Source organism: Ornithorhynchus anatinus, chromosome 4 (assembly GCF_004115215.2).
Source record: "Ornithorhynchus anatinus isolate Pmale09 chromosome 4, mOrnAna1.pri.v4, whole genome shotgun sequence".
Lineage (NCBI taxonomy): Eukaryota > Metazoa > Chordata > Mammalia > Monotremata > Ornithorhynchidae > Ornithorhynchus > Ornithorhynchus anatinus.
Genome location: NC_041731.1, coordinates 13,436,124 through 13,456,583, shown reverse-complemented (window position 1 = coordinate 13,456,583; position 20,460 = coordinate 13,436,124). Strand labels below are relative to the sequence as shown.

The following is a 20,460-nucleotide window of genomic DNA, read 5'->3' as shown; positions in this document are numbered from 1 at the left end:
TAAGCCTCATTATAGGCCCTTATGCTTTCTCATGTTTCTAAAAGATTTGCTTTAAAATTTGCTTTGCTATTTGAGTAGTATAATTTAGACACTACTATGGATTAAGGGATGAATTTAGAACAACAGACTATACCTTTCTTTAAATTTTTTAAAGCACTGAAAAGGACTATCTTTCAGGTAATTTGGAAAGCCTCATTGCATCTGACAACCACGGCTCACAAAACTAAATGGGAAAAATCCTATATTAGAGAACAAAACAAGGTGATTTCCTGAAACTTCATTCTTATTTTTGAATTCTACAACCCAAATCTTTCTCTATCAACAAGCCTTAGGGGAATTGTTACCCTGGGATCTGACAAACCTCAAGGGACAGGGACTGAGTCTAATTCTCACGGGTGTACTCCTTCCCGGGGTTTAGTACAGTGCTCTGAACACAATAAGTACTTCATAAATGAGCTCTCCAGACTTTAAGGTCAGTTGTAGGCAGGGGATGTGTCTGTTTATTGTTATACTATCCTTGACCAAGCGCTTAGTACCGTGCTTTGCATACAGTAGGCGCTCAATAAATATGACTGAATGAATGACTACCCTTACTGTTACTAGTACTGCTACTACTTAGAGGGTAGCACTTCCTCATCTTCCCCAGACTGGGAAAAACCTCCTCTCGCAATGTATCCATCCACAACCCAGGCAAGCTTGTCTCCAAGACAAGCCGGGCGGGGCCTCCTATGACCCAGCTAAGAATGTGGACTGTTGGGAATATCGTCTAACCCTCTTTCCTTTCAGTATTTTTCTTTTTTTCGTTCTGTCCCTATTCTGCCCCTCCCCTCAATTTCCATTGCCTTAAAGTCCCCTTCAATTTCCTGGGATTTCAGTCACCATTCTAACGATCTGAACATCAGCCGTGACTTCCATTTTGCTGTATATCTCTGCCCACTATTCCGGACCACCAGTCGAGAGCCCTCAGGAATATTCTGTTCCCCAGCTACAGACCCACCGACCATCTTACTAAGTGCCTTGTAGTCACAAGGAGACTTCAGTGAGATGGTGTGGAGGGTTCACGGCACAATCCATCCATCACACGCTGGGAAAATGACTCAAGGGCACTTTCAATAGAGAAGCATGGTGTAGTGGAAAGCGCACACGTCTGGGGAAGGTCAGGGGTGCTAATCCCGGCTGCGCCACTTGTCTGCTCGGTGAACTCGGGCAAGTCACTTTGCTTCTCTGTGCCTCTGTGCATCTGTAAAAACGGGTATTGAGACTGTGAGCCCCACGTGGGTCAGGGACTGTGTCCAACCCAATTTGCTTATATCCTCCCCAGTGCTAAGTAAAATGTCTGGCACATAGCAAGCGCTTCACATATACAAGTATTATTTTTATCCCCTACCTCTATATTCGCCTATCAGTGACAAGCTGCATCTGCTATCCTTGTCAACCATCCCAGTCAGTCAATCGTACTTACTGAATGCTTACTGTGTGCAGAGCACTCTACTAAGTGCTTGGGAGACTGCGATATAACAATAAACAGCACATTCCCTGCCCACATTGAGTTTACACTCTAGAGATCTTGTGTGTTTCAGTCTTGGGTATAGTGGACAAGAGAGGGTGAATAGCTCGGATCAAGTACATGCCCTTTTGGTGATAAAATATGCCCCCTTTTTAAAATGGTATTTGTTAAGCGCTTACTATGTGCCAGGCCCTGTATTAAGCACTGAGGTAGCTACAACTAATCAGGTTGGGCAAAGTCCACATAGGCCTCCCAGTCTTAATCCTCATTTTACAGATGAGGTAACTGAGGCAAAAGAAATTAAAGACATTTGCCCAAGGTCACAGAGCAGATAAGTGGCAGCGTCCAGACTTAGAATCCAGGTCACTCATTTATTCAATCATATTTATTGAACACTTACTGTTGCATAGCACTGTATTAAGCACTTGGGAAGTACAATTCAGCAACAGGTCCTTCTGACTCCTTGGCCCATGCTCTATCCACTAAGCCACGCTGTTATTTCCCCTTCTCCGTACCCTAGAGTGCTAAAGAACAAAGGCGGCACCATTCTTGTCTCTGGTTGTGGGAGAGATACTTGTCCTATCTAACAGCTTTGGTGTCTGAGCAGCCCTAACAAGCCCTAAATACAGTGTCCACCATTAACGGCAAAGAGAATAATAACAACAGCTGTGGTATATGTTAAGCTCATACTATGTGCCATGCTCTGTACTATAACTGGGGGAGATACAATCAGATCAGGCTTTAAGCTCTCTTAGTGGGCAGGGGATGTGCCTGTTATATTATCAGAAGCAGTGTGGCTTAGTGGATGGAGCACTGGTCTGGGAGTCAAAAGGACCTGGGGTCTAATCCTGGCTGTGTCACATGGTCTACTGTGGGAACTTGGACAAGTCATTTCACTTCTCTGGGCCTCAGTTACCTCATCTATAAAACGGGGATAAGAGTGTGAACTATGTGGGACAGGGACTAAGTCCAACCTAATTAACTGGAGTCTACCCCAGCACTTAGAACAATGCTTGGAACATAGTGAGCGCTTAAATATCATAACTATTTTGTGTCTGCTATTATTATATTGTACTCTCCCAAGGTACAGTACTCTGCACCCAAAAAGTGCTCAATAAATACAGGTGATCAATTGATTAGGCACAATGTAAGGGGGAGGGAGAACAAGTATTAAACCCCCATCTTCTACAGATAAGACCACTGAGGCAAGGAGAAGTTAAATGACGAGCCCAAGTTCACCCAGCAGGAAAGTGCCTTGGCTGTAATTAATACTGCAGGTCTCCTGAATCCCGGGCCGTTGCCCTGAGACTTTCACGGCCACGGAGTTTCTCTCGACAAAACTCATCACACACAAGAATGCAGTATCCCCTTCAGCAGTGCCATCACAAGGGGCAGCTCTAGATTGGGTGATACCCTAAGTTTCCAGAGTGCTAAGGTGAGTGACCGAGATAGAGCTGCTCAGATGAATGGCCCGGGACAAGAAGTAGCCTCACATATGGAAGCAAGGTTTGGGCTTGGGCCACAGACCAGAACCCTTGGGAGCCCAGCCACACATGATCAGAAATATCAATGCGATGGGGCCCTGGACCAACCCCCAGGGCATAGTCGGGACATTGCTGGGGCACAACCTTTAGGAGAAGTTCTGCTTGACGATCAGATCAGCTACAAACCATCCCAAAACAATCTCAGTTTAGAAAAAAGAAACATGGCAATATATAAGGACAGGCTTTCTGTAGAATCTCCACCACACAAAGCACCAAGAAACAGGCAGCATGGCCTTAATGGATAAAGCATAGGCCTGGGAGACAGAAGACCTGGGTTCTAATCCTGGCTCCACCACCTGCCTGCCGAGTGACTTTAAACCATCAAACTGTCCAGTAAAGTAAGAACAATTTGGGACCAAAAAAAACATCGCATGCAGGAGAGCACTGATATTCTCTCCATAAACTGAACCTCCAAGTCTTCCTCTCGGGCAAGCTACACCAGTCAATTCTCCCTTCCATATGCCTATGGGAGTCTTTTCCCTGCCCCTGTGGTTGCAAAGCTGATTTGCTAAGGACTCAGGAGGGCCCAAGGGAAGGGCAAAGTATGTGAGTACAATGGGAATCAAATAGTTCACAAGTGACAAGCTTGGGACTAAACTCACCAGATCAAGGCAGGAGTCTGATGCTTCGAGGGTATTTTATGAAAAGATAGCTTTGTGGTGAGGTTAGGTGAGGTCTTCCTGACACCAGCTCACCAGTTACATTTTCAAGTACTGAGCCCGAGATGTTTTGTCTTCCAAAAGGCAAGAGAAAGGGTTTAAAATGGTATTGTGCTATGACAAGGAATCATCACTCTAACGCAGTTACTTCTCCAATAATGCAGGTGTTGCAGTCCTGCAGAATCCAGGCTGGAAGAAAAGTCACACCGATATATTTTACTCTCCCAAGTGCTTAGTACAATGTTCTGCACAGAGTAAGCACTCGAAGAGTACTGATTGATTAACAGTACTCACTCCATATCTGACGCTGTGTTTACACATCTAGCTGCTTTATCCAGCACTGCACTGTGCTTTATCTGAGCAGTCACGGGTTGTCAGGAGAACGTTCCCTAGTCGGCTATCTTGTTATCCCCAAAAAGGAGAGTGGAAACACTTGTTTTGGAAGAACGCACTGTATTCTGCTGAAACAGTCAAATTCTCAGGATTTGGCTGCTGCACTAAAAACAGCATCTTCAGTAAAGATAAACTCTATCCTCGAGGGGAAACAGGTTCATTCCTGGCTAACAATGAAATTACGCTCTCTCGGTCAGACGCTGATTATCATTTTATGTGCTGACTCCCCAGTTCCTCCCAAATTCATCCTTTCCTTAAAGACAGGTCTACACACCACTCTATGCACAATACTCTGAAGACTGTGAGACCTCTGAAGGCCAGAATTACGGGAACTTCTTCCTTCATCCTATCACACAGAATTGGGTTCTAAACTCGGCTCCTCCAAGTATCTGCTGTGTGACCTTGGTTGGGCAAGTCACTTTAAATTCTCTGTGCCTCAAATACCTCATCTGTAAAATGAGGATTAAGACTGTGAGCCCCAGATGGGACAGGGACTGTGTCCAACCTGATTAGCTTGTATTTTACCCCAGCGCTCAGAACAGTGCTTGACACATAGTAAGTGCTAGAAGTGAGCCCGCTGTGGACAGGGAATGTGTCAGTTGTTATACTGTGCTCTCCCAAGCCCTTAGTACAGTGCTTTGCTCAACAGTAAGGGCTCAATACATATGACTGAATGAACAAATACCATCATTACCATCTGTAAAATGGGGATAAGAGTGTGCGGCCCATGTGAAACAGGGACTGTGTCCAGCTTAACTTTTATCTACTCCAGTGCTTGGCACATAGTAAGTGCATAATAAGTACCATAATTATCATTATTACCACCACTATTCAGTACCTGGTTATGGGCAGGGAGCATATCTACCAACTTGTTATACTCTGCTCTCCCAAGAGCTTAGTACAGCGTCCTGCACACAGTAAGCATTCGATTAGTACGACTGATTGACTACGGCTCTTCCCAAATTCAAATCCCACTTCTTCCTATAAGCTTTCCAAGATTAATTTCCCAACCCCGTGAGCGATACCATCCCTTTGGCCACCTCTAGAACTTATAACCTTATTCACGCCTCCCATAGCACTCAACGTATTTATTTTGATCACTCTAGTTGCCAATATTTTCAGGTTTGTCTCCCCCATAAAAGCGTAAGCAAGCTCCTTCTGGGCAGGGGACATGTCATTTCATTATTCTGTACTTCTCAAGTGCCTAGTGCACTGTACGCAATCTGATGCTATCACTACGACTCTGGAGACATTTGTTGGCTGTGCTATTTATAGAGTCAAAGAAAAATGGTTCATTAAGAGATTTCTAGTAACTTCTCTGGGTGAACAGTATGGCAGCTGCATTTAAAAGAAAAAAAAAACCGGTTCAGAATGGAAACTGCCTGACACTATAATGCTCCATCTTGGTTTCCAACCCAACAATAAAAAAAAGGGATTGTAACTCATAGTTTGTTACACTTCAGGCCTGGAGGACATTCGAACTGGTCTCGGGTGACTAACTAGCAAGTTCACAGCAAATGCTTAAAGCACTGTGGCCTTTTGGAACAAATGCTGCCTTGGAGGTCAGTTGACCTGAGTTCTAGCCCCTGCTCTGCCACTTGGCTGTTGTGTATGTGGCCTACGGTGAATATAACCTCTTTGTGTCTCAGCTTCCTCATCTGCAGAATGGGGATCAGATACTTGTTTTTCTACCCTCTTAAGGCCGCAAACCCTATGTGGAACAGGAAACGCTTTCTGATCGGATTCCATTTTATGCCTGCCCCAGAATTTGTGCACGATGCTTGGCATATACTAAGTTCTTAATTCTACCATTTTTATTACATACTTCCTTGCGTGCATATCCTGTTTGGTCAGAGACTGTCCGACTGACATCTCCTGGGGGTGATGGGCGCTCATCTCCCCAACCCTGCCAAATCTAACCACAAGTAGCAGCAGCAGCAGCAGTAGTAGTACGAAGGGGATACACAGAGAAGCCTGAAACACGATCAGTCAACTGGGCCAAGGATGTGAAGCCAGGGCAGGTGGGGTTAATGTTACCCAGGACCAGCCAGTATTAAGTTGGTCCTGGGTATCAGGTTTGTCCTGCAAGCAATCATGGCTAGGATGAAAACAGCTCCTGGAAAATAAATTGGAAGTAAGACCCCCTTTCTAGCACAGGTCTAACAACTGTGTTCCCTGAGAGCCAAAATGAATTGTTTGTTAGAATGAGAGCCCTCGCGTCCCCCACCTCGTTAGAATGAAAGAACACTCAACACCCCCCACCCCCCACCCCCAGCAAATACCACCAGAGAGGAAGAAGCCAGTCCAGACTCCCAGAGCTGGTCCAGCTGGCAATTACCCAGGGACAAGTCAGCAGGTAAAGATTTTTTTTTTTAATGTAGAATTCCTTTATTAAGGTAAGATCACAGTAAGATCACAGTTAGGGCAAGGTTTCTATGTCTGAACCCCAGAGGAGATAGGTCTATTCCTAGAACATCCGAAAACATTTTTAAGAATGTCAAAACCTCAAATTACAGAAAAGAACAAGTTTCTCCCTAAATTCCCTTAAAGCTTAATTACTATTTTAGTTGTCTTAAATTAACCACGTTTGTGCCTCCTCAAACACTCAAAAAAGCAAAGGTAGAATACAGTGCAGATTTCATAATAATAATTATTATGGCATGTGTTAAGTGCTTGCTATGTGCCAGGCACTGTACTAAGCCCTGATAAAAGTCCAGTTTTCTTATCTCATGCCCCTTTTGGTTACATAATTGAATGAAAAATGCCTTATGATTCAATAAGTTTACTCACTTTAGAAACATTATATATTTTACATATATGTGTACATATACACACATATATCACACACACACAAAAAAAGGGGGGGGGGTTGCCAGTCATAGTTTTTTTTCAATTTTCTAGTTAGAATGCCTACTGCTTTACAGCCTCAGACTTTAATTTTGTTTCTAAAAATCACACCTGTAGCTCATCTACTCGATGGGGTGATTTTTGAGGAAAAGGAAGCTCATCACTTCATAAGCTTTTGGTTCAGTCAGGTCATTTAACCAATGTCCATCGTAAACAGCAGCATACCTGAAAGGTGAATTCTGAGCCTCCTTGCTAGTGTGTCTTGCTTCGGTATTAGAAAATGGGTGTTTGTAGGAGAATTCTATGGTTGTCTAATTCATTCTCTCATTCGATTGTATTTATTGAGCACTTCCTGTGTGCAAAGCACGGTATTAAGCGCTCGGGAGAGTAGAATATATGTCAGACACATTCCTGCCCACAACAAGCTCACAGTTTAGAGAGCCTGCTGTCCAATGGGGAAGACATGTGCTCATTTAGCCTTGTGATAACAGTGAGTTTCAAGGGTGTGTGGGCGTGAGTAACAAGGGGGACTCCTTGACCACCCCGGCCCACGTCCTTTCTCTGGCCTGGAACTCCGTCCCTCCTCACATCCACCAAACTTGCACACTTCCCTCCTTCAAAGCCCTATTGAAGGCTCACCTCCTCCAAGACGCCTTCCCAGACAAAGCTCCCCTTTTCCTCAGCTCCCCTTCTCCCCCACTGCCCCGACTTGCTCCTTTTGCTCTACCCTGCTCCACCCCGCAGCACTTGTGAATATACATACCTACCTATAATTCTATTTACATTAATGCCTATGTACTTGTTTTGCTGTGTATATGCACCTCTAATTCTACGTATTTATATCGATGCTATTGACACCTGTTTACTTGTTTTGATGTCTGTCTCCCCCCCTTCTAGACTGTAAGCCCACTGTTGGAAGGGACCATCTCTATTGCTGAACTGTACTTTCCCAAGTGCTTAGTACAGCGGTCTGCACTCAGTAAGCGCTCAATAAATACGACTGAATGAATGAATAAATGAATGAAGAGGAGAGGGAGGCAGGAGGGGCATTATCACTAGTAAAGGTGAGCAGGGCTCAGGCATATTTGCAGGTGAGCGAAAATTTTTGTCAGAACAAAACTACAGCAACAGCCGCCTTTTAAAAAGCAGTGCTGGAGATGGGAGATGTCTGCCTTGAAACATAGTATGCGTCTAGGGAGGGAACCTAGCATTTTTTATTGCTTTACCAAGTTAATTTCCTAGTTTCAGCTATGTGGTAATTTTCTAGATTCCGTCATCAAATCGCACAGACAGCAGGCCAAAAACGGGCATCGAACAGAAGGGTTTCAATCCATCTGAAAGTCAGAGGAAAGCGACACACACTTTGCTCAAGAATGAATAAAACTAACCCCAAGACTGGATTTTTTCAAAGACTTTAAAAAAAAATTTCTGGCTCTATTAAAAAAAACAACAAATCAATAAAAGTCAGCGGCCATCCTCATAACATGCTTCTCGCAAAGAAACAAGCGGCCCCCACTCATCTACCGGTTCTGGGCTTCTCCAGAGAACAGAATCTTCAATCTCCAGCATTTCAAATCGAGTTATGAGTTATGGCAATTCCATAATACCTTCCTTTTTAAACCTTACCCCACCTGGTTAGGATCACCTTCAAGTGTCCTACAACTCATAAAAGCCGCACTTTAGAGGCTATAAAGCGGAAGCGTTGACTAAAAGGTCCACCACTGCGCATACACACCGTCACCGCGCATTTGGATTTCAGCATCATCAACCCCTTAATCGGGTTCGTTCTAGGATCTGGGTTTTATGCCCCTGTCGCCGTGAACTCCGATTCCCCAACCGGAGTCCATCCAATAAGGCAGAAAAGTTGTCCGACAGCTGTTTACTCGGCAGTGATATTCAAACTCATGCAAATCGGCCTAGTTATACGCCACTACCCAAGTTGCAATTCAGCACATCATTACCCTTTGTACAGTTCATGACCAACTGCAATATGCCCATATTCGTAGGGCTTCCCCAGCGCCTGACAAAAACGCCACCACCCTCCTTTAACTACAACCAGAAACATCAAGGGCAGAGTCCCATTTGGGGCCCAACAAGCATTCATTCATTCAATTGCACTTATTAAGCGCTTACTGTGCGCAGAGCACTGTACTCGGCGCTAAGCAAAGTACAAAACAATAATAAACAGTCACATTCCCTGCCCACAACGAGCTTACAGTCTAGAGGAGGGGAGACAGACACCACTGTAACTAAGCAGAGAGCTTATTTGGAGAATTCACCTAGACGTTCTGCGGATTTGTATCGAGCTCCCCGCTCTAGACTGTCGGCTCGCTGTGGGCAGGGAAAGGTGGTCCACAAATTCTGCTGTACTATACTCTCCCAGGCGCTTGGCACAGGGTTCCGCACACAGTACATGCATGGGTTCTGATCCTGGCTCTGCCACTTGTCCGCTGCGTGACCCTGGACAAGTCACTTCACTTCCTCTGGGCCTCGGTTACCTCATCTGTAAAACGGGGATCGAGACTGTGGTCCCCACGTGTGACGGGGACTGTGTCCAACCCAAATTTCCTGTGTCCATCCCAGCGCTTAGTACCATGACCGGCACATAGTAAGTGCTTTACAAATACCATTAAAAAGAACCGAAAACATCACGGATGGTAAGCTTGCTATGGAGAGGGAACCGGTCAACTTTTTTGGCTGCACCGCACTTTTCTGAGTGCTTGGCACAGTGTTCTGCATACTGTAAGGGCTCACTGACTGTAAGCTCGTTAGGGGTACGAGAAATGTCTAATTCTGTTGGACTGTACTGTCCCAAGGGGTTAGTGCAGTGCTCCGCACCTGGGAAGCACTCAAAGTCCACCAATTGGCCGGATTTTGAAACTCTCCCCAACCCTTCAAAGCCCTACCAAAGGCGCACCTCCTCCAAGAGGCCTTCCCAGACTAAACCCCCCTTTCCCTCGGCTCCCCCTCCCCATCGCCCCGACTCGCTCCCTTTGCTCTTCCCCCCTCTCCCCACCCCACAGCACTTATTAAAACAACAAATGGGGAATCTGTCAAGCGCTTCCTATGTGCCAGGCACTGTACGAAGCGGTGGGGGTGGATAAAAACAAATCGGGTTGGACACAGTCCCCTCCCACCCGGAGCTCACCGTCTCAACCCCCATTTTCCAGATGAGGGACCCGAGGCCCAGAGAAGTACAGTGACTTAGCCAGGGTCACACGGCAGACAAGCGGCAGAGCCGGGATGTACCTATCTCTTAAGAGAAGCAGCGTGGCTCAGTGGCAAGAGCCCGGGCTTGGGAGTCCGAGGTCATGGGTTCGAATCCCGGCTCGGCCACTTGTCAGCTGTGTGACTGTGGGCGAGTCACTTCATTTCTCTGTGCCTCAGTTCCCTCATCTGTAAAGTGGAAAGAGCCCGGGCCTAGGAGTCAGTCAGAGTTCATGGGTTCGAATCCCGGCTCTGCCACTTGTCAGCTGTGTGACTGTGGGCAAGTCACTTCACTTCTCTGGGCCTCAGTTCCCTCCTCTGTAAATCTGTAAAATGGAGATTAACTGTGAGCCTCACGTGGGACCACCTCATTACCCTGTATCTCCCCCAGCGCTTAGAACAGTGCCCTGCACAGTGCAAGCGCTTAACACCCAAATACCAACATTATTATTAAAGTGGGGATTACGACTGTGAGACAACTGATGACCCTATATCCACCCCAGCGCTTAGAACAGTGCCCTGCACATAGTAAGCGCTTAACAAATACCAACATTATTATTAACGTGGGGATTAAGACTGAGACAACCTGATGACCCTATATCCACCCCGGCGCTTAGAACAGTGCCCTGCACATCGCAAGCGCTTAACAAATACCAACATTATTATTAAAGTGGGGACTATGACTGTGAGACAACCTGATGACCCTATATCCACCCCAGCGCTTAGAACAGTGCCCTGCACATAGTAAGCGCTTAACAAATACCAACATTATTATTAAAGTGGGGATTAAGACTGTGAGACAACCTGATGACCCTATATCCACCCCAGCGCTTAGAACAGTGCCCTGCACATCGCAAGCGCTTAACAGATACCAACATTATTATTATCAACGATTCCATTTACAGCTATCGATCCCTGCTTTCACGTCTAACCCCCCTCCCCCCCGCCCTCCCCCGGCCCGGGATTGGGATCCGAGTGTGGGCAGGGGTTGTGTCTCTTTGGGGCGGTATTGTCCTCTCCCACGCGCTCAGTCCAGCGCAGAGGGCACCCGGGGGGCGTTCAAGAAATGCGACCGAATGGGTGGAAGGAAGAAAGGAGGAAAGGAGGAAAGGAGGAAAGGAGGGAAGGAGGGAAGGAGGGAAGGAGGGAAGGAGGGAAGGAGGGAAGGAGGGAAGGAAGGAAGGAAGGAAGGAAGGAAGGAAGGAAGGAAGGAAGGAAGGAAGGAAGGAAGGAAGGAAGGAGTCTTTTGCGCTCGTGGACCATCCCGGCGGGGAGGGTGGGCCAGGACCGGCCAGGCCGGGGCAGGTGGCCGCCCAAGGCCGGGCCTCGGGGAGGCCTGCTGGGACAAAAATGGAAGGAAGGTGGAACGGGGAGGAAGCAAGGAGCCCCACGAGGCCGGGGGAAGTCCCCCCGAGCCCGCCCGGATCGGGGGGGCCGGGGCCGGAGGCCCGGGAAGGCCGTTGGCGTCGGGCCGGGCCTCCCCTCGGCCCCGATGCCGGCCCGAATCGGGGTCCCTTTTCCCCTCCCTCCCTCCGGGCCGCGGCAGTCGGCGCTCCGCCCGCCATGGGGACCCGGAAGGCGGCGAGGAGCTGCCCGGCTCCGGCGGGGCCCCCCTGTCCGGGAAGGGGCGGGCGGAGGCGGCCTCCAGTCGGCCGCGCGGCCCCCTCCTCCTCCTCCTCGTCCTCCTCCTCGTCCTCCTCCTCCGCCCGCATGAATCGGGGCTTTTTCCCAGTGCGTAGTTGCAGGCCGGCCGGCCCGGCCCGGCTCGGCTCGGCTCGGCCCGGCCGCCGCAGGCCCGGGGTGACTCAGTGCCCGCGTCCGGACACACTGGGCCCCGGCCGCGGCCTCCGCCGCTGCCCGGGCCCGGCCGCGGCCCGCCTCACTGCCACGCCGAGGCTCCCGCCCGGGCCTGCGCTGCCCGGCCCGGCCCGGCCGGTCCTTGCCCCCCTCGACCCGGCCGGTCCTTGCCCCCCCCCGACCCGGCCGGTCCTGCGCGCCCCTGCCCCGGCCGGTCCTGCCCCCCCCGCCCCGTCCCGTCCCGGCCGGTCCTGCGCGCCCGCACTCACCCGCATCTTCCCCGCGTCGGCGTCGGCGGCTCCTCCCGCTCCCGGCCCGACCCCGGCCCGACCCCCGGTCCGGCCCCCGGCCTGCGCCTCCCCGGGGAAACGCCCAGGCCGGGCCCGCCCCGCCCCGCCCCGCCCCGCTCGGCCGGCCTCCCGCGCCTCCGAGGGCCGCCCCGACTGGAGCTGCGTGCAAGCCCCGACTCCTTCCTGCGGCCGCCCTCCGGGTCCTCCTCCTCTTCCTCTCCTTCTTCCCCGCCTCCCGCCGCCGCCTGCACCGCGCAACCTCCGCCCGGCCTGCTTGCTCTCCCCGCCTCTCTCCACCCGCCCGGCTTGCTGGTCTCCCCGCCTGCCGTCCCGGCCCTCTGGCCTCCCCGGGCTCCCCGTCCCGCCTGCTGGTCTCCCCTCTCCTCCCCGTCCGGTCTTCTGTTCTCCCTCCACCCCGATCTCCCCTCTCTGCCCGCCCGCCCGCCCGGTCTGCCGGTCTTCTCCCTCCCTCCCCACCCCGGGGGTGCAGAGCAAAGCGGGCGATGGGCGCCCCGACCCCCCGCCTTCAAGCCCAGGCGGCGGAGGAAGGCTTGGACCGGCCCTGTGCTCTGTCCATCGATAAATACCATCAATGGTGATGATGATGGACCGCAGCCATTCGGTTCTGCCCCTTGCCGTGGAAAACAGATTTCCCCAAAGTGGCCTTGCGCCCGCTCTTTCTCCCCAGATCCTCTTCCTCCCCCGCCGCCTCTTGGAAGGAAGCTGCCCCGAAGGCTTCCAGGGGGCGAGGATTCACCCCACGGCAGCATTCGAGCGCTCGATCAATCCATCGGTCGTGTTTAGTGAGCGCCTACTGCGTGCAGAGCGCTGTACTAAGCGCCTTGGGAGAGTACAATAGAACAGAGCTGGTGGGGAGACACGGACCTGCCTCCTTTGGTGGGGGAGGAGGGCGCCCCACTACCTCCAGAGTCGGGAAAACCTCCTCCGTACAGTCATAGCCCTGAGGAAGAAGAATATCGATTGTACTTAACCCAAATTGTGGTGTTTCTTAAGCCCTTACTAGATGCCAAGCATTGTAATAACAATAATAATAATTAGAATAGTTGTTAAGCGCTTACTACGTGCCAAGCACTGTTCTAACCACTGGGGTAGATACAAGTTAATGAGGTGGGCACGGTCCCTGCCCCACCTGTGGTGCTCACGGTCTCCATCCCCATGTTACAGATGAGGGAACATAACAGGCCCAGCAAAGTGAAATGTTTTGCCCAAGGTCACACAGACAAGGGACAGACCTGGGATTAGAAGCCATGACCTTCTGACTCCCGGGCCCATCCTCTATTCACTACACCATGCTCCTTCTCTAAGAGGTAGGTAGGGATAATCAAAAGGTGGGGCTCCCAGTCTACGAGGGAGGGAGACCAGGTGTTGGATCCCCATTTTACAAATGAGGAAATTGAGACAAGAGAAGTTAACTGACTTGCCCAAAGTCACACAGCAGAGGCCCTGGCCCAGGCTCTTTAGATCCGGCCACCCTGCTCACCTTCCTCACCACCTCCCCAACCTCTTCACTCCTACATGATGAATCTTCCACCTGACAAGTGTGACCAGAAGCGCATTAATAATCTATTCATCGATCATTTATTGGGTGCTTGGTGTGCGCAAAACACTGCGTTAAGCACTTGGGAGAGAATAGCACAAACAATACAACCGACATATTCATGGTATAACACCTAGTACGTTAATAATTGTGGTATCCGTTCAGCACGCACTATGTGCCAGGCACTGCACTAAGGGCTGAGGGGGATACAAAAAAGTGGGGTTGGGCACAGTCCCGGTCCCACATGAGGCTATAGACGAGGTAACTGAGCCACAGAGAGGTGAAGTGATTTGCCCAAGGCCACACGGCAGACAAGTGGCAAAACTGGGGTTGGAACCCATGACCTTCTGACTCCCAGGCCTGTTCTCTATCCATTAAAGTATGCTGCTTGTATCCGAAAAGAAAGCATTCCCTGCCCCCTAGAAGCTTACAATTTATTAAGGGAAGCCCACCACTGAAAAGATAAGAAACATTCAGTAGCTAAGACTACCTCAGTGAAATGAAGTGGCTATTGTATCCAGAACACCATATAAAGTACTTGGGAGAAAACAACTGCTGACCTCAAGGAGTTTACATTCTAATGGGAGAGATTCACAGACACCAGGCATTCACAAATACCTCCGAGTACTGTAAAGTGTTTTCATTACACAGTTTGCATATAAACACAATAGGAGAATTGGCGAAGGCTTTTCTCGCGACAGGACTGTGTTGTGGGTATAAAGATGATCCACACCAGTCAGGAGTAGTGGATTTGTTGTAGGTAGAAACAGTAGTCTGCAGGTGCATGGCTTCCGTTAAGATGTTGGTACAGCGCCGCTTTCCAAATTTTGCCTCGGCTAAGCTGTACTCTGCCATGCAGTACTGGTAGATTGGAACCTGGAAGGACAAATAGATTTGTAAATTAGCCTTAGTGCCTGAAAGCCAGGATTAGGTGTAAGTGCTGAGGGTAGGTGATTAAAACATGTGCTGAGCTACTCTCCCAAGCACTTAGTACAGTGCTGTGCTCACAGTAAGTGCTCAATGATTGATTGATTGGGCTGTTAGATGGACATGACCTAGAAAGGTGGGACCTAACCAGAGAAGATTTGCCTCCCTCCCTCCTCACCTCCGCCAAACTAACTCTCTTCCCCTCTTCAAAGCCCTATTGAGAGCTCACCTCCTCCAAAAGGCCTTCCCAGACTGAGCTTCCCTTTTTCCCTCTGCTCCCTCTCTGCCCCCCCACCTTCCCTCAGCTAAGCCCCCCCCTTCCCCCCCTTTCCCTCTGCTCCTTCCCCTCCCCTCAACACTGTGATCTTCTGCTCATTTGTATATATTTTTATTACCCTATTCATTTTGTTAATGAGATGTACATCCCCTTGATTCTGCACATAGTAAGCGCTCAATAAATACTATTGAACAGCTTTCTGGGGGAGGTGGCTTTTCAGGAGGACTTTGAAGATGGGGAGAGCTGTGGTCTGGCAGATTCGAAGGGGGAAGGAGTTCATTGCTGAGGAGAAGGGCTTCAGGAAAGGATTTAGAGGCAGGGAAGCTGAGAATGAGGCAGGAGGATTGCTAGCTTGGCAGAAACAAGGAGTACGAGCTGGAGTGGAGTGGGGGAGGAGAGCTGATAACCAAGAGGGAGAGTATCTTGGAATCAATGGTCAGGAGTTTCAGTTTTATACAGAGTAGAGTGGGGAACTATTGGAAGTAGAGTGGTGAGGGGAACTATTGGAAGCAGCGTGGGTCAGTGGAAAGAGCCTGGGCTTCGGAGTCAGAGGTCATGAGTTCGACTCCCAGCTCTGCCACTTGTCAGCTGTGTGACTGTGGGCAAGTCACTTCACTTCTCTGTGCCTCAGTTACCTCATCTGTAAAATGGGGATTAACTGTGAGCCTCACGTGGGATGACCTGATTACCCTGTATCTCCCCCAGCGCGTAGAACAGTGCTCTGCACATAGTAAGCGCTTAACAAATACCAACATTATTAAGTAGTTCAGGAATGGCAAGATGCGTGCTGATCGATGTTTTAAAAAACTGATGCAGGCATCATAGCGAAGCATGAACACAGGAGGCTGGAGGCAGGGATACCAGTGAGAGGGTTGATTTAGGCATATAGCTTTGGAGTCGGTCTTCTTGGAAGATCATCAGATAAGATCACTTCCGAATCATCAAGTCGGAGGGAAATACTTATGGGTCTCAGATTCTTCAGAAATGTTTATTTTTTTATTGAACAATTAAGAACAGAGTTTAAAAAGTACTGGAATTTGGCTATACCCAGAATCTGGTGTCCCCTCTTCCAAAATATGCTTCTTAATTCTATTTTTCTGATCACGTGTCTTTCACTCAGGCTTCTTCCCCTAAATTCTCATGAGCATCTCTTGAGGCTGATGATCCTGGGATGATCCTGGAAGCTGGGTAACCTGGGAAGGCCTTCCCTGACTAAGCCTTCCTTTCCTTTTTCCTCTATGTCACCTTGACTGGCTCCCTTTATTCATTTCCCCTTTCCCCTTTTTCCCCCCACCCCCCAGCCCCATAACACTTATGTCCTTACCTGTAATTTATTTATATTAATGTTTGTCTTCCCTTCCGGACCATAAGCTTGTTCTGGTCAGGGAATGTGTCTGTTTACTGTTATTTTGTACTCTCTCAAGCACTTAGTACAGTGCTCTGCACACAGTAAACTCTCAGTAAATACAATTGAATGAATGAATGAATGGGAAAATACACAGGCCCTTGTCCCTTAAGGATCCAGCCAGGAAAAAAAGAGATTCTCCCAACTCTGCGTCTTCCTGAAACTGGAAAAATTGACACAATCAATCAAAGCAGAAGCGGCATGGCCTAGTGGAAAGAGCCTGGGCCTGAGAGTCAGAGGACCTGAGTTATAATTCCAGCTCTGTCACAAGCAAGTCACAAAATTCAGTTCCCCCATCTGCCAAATGGGAATTCAATACCTCTACTCCCTCTTACATAGACTATGACCCCCATGTAGGACCTGATTATCTTCTATTCTACCCCAGAGCTCAGTATGGTGTTTGCGACACAGTAAGCTGTTTAACAAATACCAAGGTTATTAATCCAAGGTAGTTTTTGAGCACCGTCTGTATGGAGAGCATGGTGCTGAAGCACAGGAGTTGGAAGGGATCTAGACTTCAACCGCTAACTAAATAGCAACATTCCTCCTTAATGTAAATCCTTCACTATTTTTTCAGCTTTTATTCTAATATTATCTGATGCTCTGTGGCCCACTCTAGATTGTAAGCTCACTGTGGGCAGGGAACATATCTAACAACTCTGTGGTATTGTAGTCTCCCCAAGCCCTTAGTACAGTGCTCTGCACATAGTAAGCACTCAATAAATGCCACTGATTAATTGACTGATGACCAACCCTCTTCTGACAAGTATAGGAGGTTTTTTCCTTTGAGTTTGAAAGCCCTAGTTGAAAAGGGTTTTATTTTCCTCTTTTCCTCATTTCCCCCCAAATTAATTGCTCACTGAGGAGAGTTTAAATTTACTTGTTGAACTGTGTTTTATGGGTCAAACAATTGGGGAGGGGGGCAGTTGGAGAGATATTCTATATGTGAACCAGTCTTGGTGAATTTGTGATTCCTCAAGTTATGCTATGGGAGATTTAATATATCGTAATACCTGGCAATGTGATTATATTTCCTATATTAGAAAAATTCATACTTGAAAGTCTTGCTGTATTAAAATTTCACTCATAATATACTTTAATAATTAATTTGTTACCTCTGTGAGGTCACCAAGTGACATTATTCCCAAATGAGAGACATGAAAGCTCTAGCAGGAGAGGCTTAAATAGCATTGCAGATTGGTAGCAAAATTTAATTGAATTTAAGGATTGCAAATGGTCGATCCTAAGCTCAAATTTCTAAACCAGTCAAAATGTCAGTCATTATTGATGTTTTTAAGCTCCTTGTGGGCAAGGGATATTTCTGCCAACTGTGTTGTATTGTACTCTTCCAACCGTTTAGTAAAGTGCTCTGAACACGTAAGTGCGCAAATCACTGTACTAAGCACTTGGTAGAGTACGATATAACAGAGCTGATAGACAAGTTCCTTGCCCACAGTGGAAGATAGATATTAATACAAATAAATAAATTTTGGAAAAGTGCTCAATCACCCTACTAAACACTTGGTAGAGTATGAAATAACAGAGTTGATAGTCAAGTTCCCTGCCCACAATGAGCTTAGAGTACAAATGGGAACATAGTCATTAATATAAATAAATAAAATACAGTAAAGCACCTAAGCGCTGGGAGGCTGAGGGAGGGGTAAATAAAAGGTGCAACAAATAAATACCCATTTATTCATTACGTGGTGTGATACCCAAGAATCTTTTTCCCCTAGTACTCTTTTTATGATCACTTCCATTTCTGAATTCTTTCATACAGACCCAGTTTTCAAATTCAAATTGTCATATTCTCAGACTAATATTCTTACATTTTAGGCAAATTTGTGAAGAAAAAAATCTCCAATAATGAGAAGAACTATCTGAATTTGTCTGGATTAGTTCATTTTCCTCTGTGTTCCTTTTCCTCCCGTCTTTCTTCACTTTTTTTCAGCTTTTATTTTAATATTATCTGATGTTTTATTTGCATGTTGTGGGCAGGGAACATGTCTGCCAACTCCTCAAGCCCTTAGTACAGTGCTTTGCACATAGTAAGCACTCTATAAATGCCACTGATTAACCAATTGATTCCCCTCTCAGAGATGCACCTGGAGAGTTTCTAGTACTCTACCAGTCTCAGCTATGGGAGGGAGAGTCAAGCTGTGGTTTAGTGGAAAGATCATGGGCTTGGGAGTCAGAGGTCATGGGTTCTAATGCCGACTCCGCCATTTGTCAGCTGGGTGACTTTGATCAAATCAGCACGGTTACCTCATCTGTAAAATGAAGATTAAGACTGTGAGCCTCACGTGGGACAACCTGATTACCTTGTGTCTACCCCAGTGCTTAGAACTAGTGCTTGGCTCATAGTAAGAGCTGAACAAATACTATAATTATTATTATTATTACCCATTCCATTCCTAGCTTGGGCAGTGGCTAGCGAGTAGAAGGCAATCTGCTACAAGTCAAAACTCACCCATGCTGGGCAGCAGCGACATGGGAGAGAGTCAAGGGCGGAGACTCGAGTTTACTGTGCGGAAGGAGGCGATGGTAAACCCCTTCCATATTTTTACCAAGAAAACTCTATGGATACACTACCAGAACGATTGCAGATGGAGAGTGGGGCGTTCTGGGAGAGATGTTGGTATTTGTTAAGCGCTTACTATGTGCCGAGCACTGTTCTAAGCACTGGGGTAAACACAGGGGAATGAGGTTGTCCCACGTGGGGCTCACAGTCTTAATCCCCATTTTACAGATGAGGGAACTGAGGCACAGAGAAGATAAGTGACTTGCCCACAGTCACACAGCCGACAAGTGGCAGAGCTGGGATTCAAACTCATGAGCCCTGACTCCAAAGCCCGTGCTCTTTCCACTGAGCCACGCCGCTTCTATGGGTCGGATATGTCTCTACAGCATAAGACAAGGCAACTGATGGATTGATGGCCAGCCCTCTTCCCCTGTTAACCTGAGATAATGATGGCATTTGCTAAGTGCCTACTCTGTGCTAAACCCTGGAGCAGATCCAGTATAATTGATTCAAACAGAGGCCCTGTCCCACATAGGGTTCATAGTCTGAGGAAGGAGAACAGGTATTGAATCCCCATTTTATGGATGAAAAAAACTGAAGCAAAGAGATAATAATAATAATAATGGTGGTATTTGTTAAGTGCTTACAATGTGCAAAGCACTGTTCTAAGTGTTGGGTGGATACAAGGTGATCAGGTTGTCCCAGGTGGGGCTCACAGTCTTAATCCCCATTTTACAAATGAGGGAACTGAGAACCAGAGAAGTGAAGTGACTTGCCCACAGTCACACAGCTGGCAAGCGGCAGAGCGGGGATTTGAACCCATGACCTTTGACTCCCAAGCCCGGGGTCTTGCCACTGAGCCACGGACTTGCCCAAAGTCACATAGGAAGCAAGTGGCAAATCTGGGATTAGAACCCAAATCCTCTTGACTCTCAGACCCATGCCTTTCTAGGAATTCTCTCCTCATTTTCCTCATGTCCCTCTCCTCTTCTGTTGGTCTGTCTGTTCCTTCTCTCTATCTGTCTCTATATTTCCTTCTCTCTGTCCTTGCATTCCTATTCCTTTCTCTGTTTCCTTGGCATCCTCCTGGAGTCTCTCCTCATTTCTGCCTCTCATGCTCACTTTCTTCCCCCATTTAGTGTTTCTTGTTCCTATAATTCTCCCAGCGCCCCCCACCCCATCACCTTCTTTCTCTTACCTTCCTTTTCTCTCATCCTCACCCTCGTCCTAACCCTCTCCTTCTCCCTCTCCCTAATTTCCAGCCCTAACCTCCACAAGACCCTTTCTCTTTAATCCTTTTCCCTCTTGATGCCAAAGTATGTTTTACACTATCTGGCTACTATGCTTACATGGTTATGCTTATATAATATTTGCTAAGTATGTCTTGGATTGCTTCAAGTTTTCATTGGCATAAACATGGTTGAACATTTTAGTCATGAATGCTGAAGTGTGCTTTTCCAGATCCCCCTAAATTTCTGCCAGTAAATATTTTATAACCCACTATCTCATACTGAGGCATGGGGGGAGA

At 47.9% G+C, this 20,460-nt stretch overlaps 1 protein-coding gene across 2 annotated transcripts in view; it reads right to left on the bottom strand.

The window, feature by feature from the left end:
• CUL1 (cullin 1) overlaps positions 1 to 12,306 on the bottom strand; it is a 77,053-nt gene extending 64,747 nt beyond the window's left edge. The window contains exon 1 of one of the 2 annotated variants that reach the window (XM_029062617.2): positions 12,224 to 12,306. The gene's annotated coding sequence lies outside the window, so the exon portion shown is untranslated. Of the gene's footprint in view, positions 1 to 3,653; positions 3,743 to 12,223 lie in introns of those variants that run through there. The other variant, XM_029062618.2, reaches the window with a different exon arrangement.
• Positions 12,307 to 20,460: the final 8,154 nt, after the last annotated feature.